Here is a 5,278-nt window from a genome sequence, read left to right on the forward strand (position 1 = left end):
ATGGTTTAAAAAAAAAATAGAACTACCACATGATCCAGCAATTCTACTCCTGGGTATATATCCAAAGAAAATTAAAATACTACTTCAAAGATATATGCATCTCAATGTTCATAGCAGCATCATTTATAATAGCCAGGATATGGAAGCAACCTTAAATGCCCATCAATACATGAATTGGATACTAAAGATGTGATGTATATCTGTATCTCTACAAACAATGGAATATTATGCAGTCATAAATAGTGAAATTCTTCCATTTGCAATGATGCAAATGGACCTAGAGTATTATGCTTAGAGAAATTAGTCAGAGAAAGGCATTCTCTATACTATCACTTCATGTAGAATCTAAAATTAAAAAAAAGAATATAAAGAAAACAGAAATAGATTCAGATAGAACACAAACTTACCAGTGATGAGAGAAAAGGAGGAGCCATATAAGGTAGGGGATTAAGAGATACAAACTACTGTGTAAAAAATAGATCAGCAAGGGTATGTTGTGCAGCACAAGGGAAAAATAACCATTGTTTTGTATAATTTTAAGTAGAGTATAATCTATAAAGGTACTGAATCACTATGTTGTACACTAAAAATAGTATATTATAAATCAACTATACTTCAATCAAATATGCAAAAACAATAAAAAAAAGACCAAATGTGGGAGGTAAAACTATAATGGAGTAGTTTGTATTTAACTGAATATATCAGTTTAAATTGTTATAGTTTAGGATGTTTAATGCATCCCATAGTAGCCATAAAAAGTATTTATAGAATATACACAAAAAGAAATGAGATGGAAATCAGAGCATGTCACTACAGAAGTAAATTCAATTACACACAAAGGAAGGAAGGAAAAGGAAAAGGAGAATAAAAGGCTACAAGATATATTGTAATTGTTTAGTCTCTAAGTCCTGCCTGACTCTTAGCAACACTATGGACTATAGCCCTCCAGGCTCCTCTGTCCACAGGATTTCCCAGGCAAGAAGACTGGAGTGAGTTGCCATTTCCTTCTCTAGGGGATCTTCTTGACCCAGGGATCAAACTCGTGTCTTCTGCATCAGCAGGCAGATTCTTTATTGCTGAGTCACCAGGGAACCCCCCACCCCCCACAAATACAGAAAACAACAAAATGGCAATAGCAATTAGTTCCCTATCAGTAATCTAAACATAATGAATTAATGTACTTGATCAAAAGATAGATTGGCAGAATCAATAAACACAGGATACAACTATATGTGGTCCACAAAAGACTCAGTTTCTTCTTCTCTTACTCCTTCTTTGATGCTCTTCCCTTTATAGGTAGATTTGAGTCTCTGGCCTATATTTTTCTTCTCTAGTTACAATTTTATTATGTGAATTATACCTCAATGAAACTGGAAGAAACTTAGGAACTCTATCTTTTAAAGTTAGGGAGAAAAGTCTTTAATGACAGCCATGCTTCCAGTCTCCCAGAACCGACTCCTCATCTCCAGAGGTCTTGTTAGGGGTCTGTGGAAAGGGGTCAGCCTCCCCCATTTCTGCCATTTCCACAGCCCAGGTCAGCCTCGGAGTGGCGGTGGGCCTCCAACAGGGGTTATGTCACTTGCCACTGGGGTAGAGGGGGACTTAGCCCTCCCCTCTACTCAGCCAGGGCCCAAGCCAATCAACCTAGCTGGCCTGGACTCCAGTTCTTAAAGTTGGTCTCCTGGTCCGTCCCATCCACCTAGTTCCGGAATCCATCAATATAACTGCGGATCACCAGGTGTATCAGAAACCTCTATGTTCCTGGACAAAATGATGGAATAAAGAGAGAAGGCGATGCTGACCTCTCTCCATACTAGAAGTTCTAAACTTTATCTGTTCATTAAGTCAGGTGATGAGTGTTGTGATATAAACAACATTTCTTGCCGGTAGACCTGCCTTGCAACAAATCCCCTCAATTTTGGGGGGAGAAAGTCTTAATTTTCATTTTTATTGGAGTAAGTTCTTTCACAAAGTTGCATTAATTTCTGCTGTGTAACAAAGTGAATCAGGTATACGCATATGTATATGCCCTCTTTTTTGGATTTCCTTCCCATTTAGGTCATTGCAGAGCACTGAGTCGAGTCCCCTGTGCTAGACAGTAGGTTCTCATTAGTCATCTATTTTATACATAGTAGTGTATATAAGTCAGTTCAGTCTCCTAAGGGATGTCTTGTAGGGTACATAATTCTAGGTTGGTTCTCATGACTTTCTCAACACTTTCACTACACTATTTTCTTGCTTGAGAGTCTTGGCCCAGGTAAACCATGACTGCCTGATTTTTTCCTGTCTCTCCAATCTTGGGGAGAGCAATGTGCCCTGTGTCTTACCCTCTCTTATAGATTCAAGAGGAATTGTTGACTTTTCAGTTGACAGTTTTTCACTTGTTAAGACACAGTGGTAACTGCCAAGCTCCTGACATGAGGAACTTCAAATTTACTTTACATCTAAGGACATGTGTAGTATAAAAAACCAACCAACCAAAATACCCAACAAAACTCGATTAAAAGACTTTGAGGCCAGAAGGGGGAGCTCTCATGCTCTAAGGACTGAACCCAACAAGAAATGGAAAGACTTGCTGGAAAGACCTCAGCCAATGAGACCCCGTCACAATTCCACCAATGAAAAGCCACTCTATACTCTCAGTTCCTCCAATGAACTCTGTTTACCATGGGGCTAACTTCACTTTCGCAGAAGGCAATGGCAGCCCACTCCAGTACTCTTGCCTGGAAAATCCCATGGATGGAGGAGCCTGGTAGGCTGCAGTCCATGGGGTCGCTAAGAGTCGGACACGACTGAGCAACTTCACTTTCACTTTCACGCATTGGAGAAGGAAATGGCAACCCACTCCAGTGTTCTTGCCTGGAGAATCCCAGGGACGGGGGAGCCTGGTGGGCTGCCGTCTATGGGGTCACATGGAGTCGGGCACGACTGAAGTGACTTAGCAGCAGCAGCAACTTCACTTTTCCCTTTCCTTGTGTTGGACTTGCACATAGCTTGCCGTGGTTTTAGATCCCAAATTGTAATTCTTTCCTGATACCAAGGAAACTTTTTTTTTTTTTTGGCTAGAGAAATAGCTTGCAGACTGTTTAAGGTGAGAAAATGGTTCAAAGTGAAAGGATGAAAAAAAGATATTCCATGCACAAAGTAACAAAAGAACAGGTATGGCTATAGCAATATCAGAAAATTAAATGAAAAACTGTCACAAGAAACAAAGGACATAATGATAAAAATATCAATTCACCAAAAATTAAATATATGCATCAAACATCAGAGCTCTTAAATATGAAGTAAATATTGACAGAATTGAAGGGAGAAGTACAGTTCTACAATAATACAAGACTTCAGTACTTCATTTTGAGTAATAAAGAAAGAACTCCAATAAAGAAATAGAGAACTTGAACAGTACAGCCTAATCGTTCCTATCAGATAAACACAAAACACTTCACCCAACAAAAGAATGCATTTCAAGTTCACATGGAACATACATGATACACTGTAAGACCTTAAAACAATGATTGATTTTGATCTTTTTTTTGTTAGAGTATCTTTTCTTATCACAATAGAAGAAAACTAGAAAATAGAAAAAGGATGACTTGAAAATCCACATATGCCTTGAAGTTAGACAACATGATCTTAATGGATTAAAGAAGAAATCACAAGGGAAGTTAGAAAGTATCTAACAAAAAAAAAAAACCAAAATTCATGTAAGGAAATTTGTGTAATGAAAGGAATATTGTGACAATAATTTTTAGGTTGTTTAAAAAAATCCTTTGTTTTTACAGCTAACTTTATCACCTTAAGGAACTATAAAAAGCAGTAAAAACTAAACCTAAAGTTAGCACGAGGAAGGAAATATTAGAGATAAATGAAATAGAAAATAGAACAAGCAAAACTAAGACTTGGTTCTTTTAGTCAACAAAATCAACAAACCTTTAACTAGTTTGACTAAGCAAAGGAGAAGACTTAACTAAAATCATAAATGAAAGAAGAAACATTGTAATTTTTATTCCTATAAAACTGATTGTAAGATATGAACAATTAGGTAATTCCATTTTTGGTACATAAACGAAACATGAATTCTTAGAAACCACCACCAAAACAAATCATGACTAGATTATTTGATCTGACCTATAAAGGTCCGTCTGGTCAAGGCTATGGTTTTTCCAGTGGTCATGTATGGATGTGAGAGTTGGACTGTGAAGAAAGCTGAGTGCCGAAAAATTGATGCTTTTGAACTGCGGTGTTTGAGAATACTCTTGAGAGTCCCTTGGACTGCAAGGAGATCCAACCAGTCCATCCTGAAAGACATCAGTCCTGGGTGTTCATTGGAAGGACTGATGCTGAAGCTGAAACTCCAATACTTTGGCCACCTCATGCGAAGAGCTGACTCATTGGAAAAGACCCTGATGCTGGGAGGGATTGGGGGCAGGAGGAGGAGGGGACGACAGATGATGAGATGGCTGGATGGCATCACCGACTCGATGGGCATGAGTTTGAGTAAACTACGGGAGTTGGTGATGGACAGGGAGGCCTGGCATGCTGCAATTCATGGGGTCGCAAAGATTTGGACACGACTGAGCAGCTGAACTGAACTGAACTGATAACTTGTAAAAAGATTGAATCAGTATTCAAAAAACTCCCAAAGCAAAGGCCAGGATCAGATGGTTTCACTGGTGAGTTCTAATGGATTCTTAAAGTATTAAGAATGCTCCTCAGCTTTGCGCAGTGGCAGTATCGTAGCCAATGAGGTTTATCCGAGGGGCGATTATTGCTAATTGAAAAAAAAAAAAAGAATGCTCCTCAAACTCTCCCAAAAAATTGAAGAGAAGGAACTATATTCATTCTATGAGACCAGCATCACCCTGATACCAAAACGTATAAAGACATTACAAGAAAATAAAACTACAAACCAACATTAATGATGAAGGTTGATATAAAAATTCTTAAAACTCTAGCAAACAATTTAATAGCACATTAAAGGATTACAAACCATGACCAAGTAGAATTTCTGGATGGTTCAGTATATGAAAATATGGTACATTAACAAAATGAAAAGCAGGGTGGGGTCACATGAACTTTTCAATTTATCTAGAAGAAACTGATAAAATTCAATACTCCTTCATGATTAAAAAAAAATTCAATAAACCAGAAGTAAACTCAAAATAATAAAGGCCACACATGAAAGTTTACAGCTAGCATCATAATTGTGAAAGACTAAAAGTTTTTCCTTTAAACCAGGGCCACCACAAGGACGCTCTCTTTTGCTTCCATTTAACGT

The 5,278-nt window shown here is 38.0% G+C and overlaps 1 non-coding gene across 1 annotated transcript; it reads left to right on the top strand.

The window, feature by feature from the left end:
* Window positions 1-4,714: 4,714 nt before the first annotated feature.
* LOC122430226 lies at window positions 4,715-4,849 on the top strand. Its single transcript, XR_006266300.1, has one exon. It is a non-coding gene; the product is annotated as a U4 spliceosomal RNA (small nuclear RNA).
* The last annotated feature ends 429 nt before the right edge of the window (window positions 4,850-5,278 follow it).

The sequence above is a fragment of the Cervus canadensis genome, chromosome 28 (assembly GCF_019320065.1).
Source record: "Cervus canadensis isolate Bull #8, Minnesota chromosome 28, ASM1932006v1, whole genome shotgun sequence".
NCBI classification, from domain to species: domain Eukaryota; kingdom Metazoa; phylum Chordata; class Mammalia; order Artiodactyla; family Cervidae; genus Cervus; species Cervus canadensis.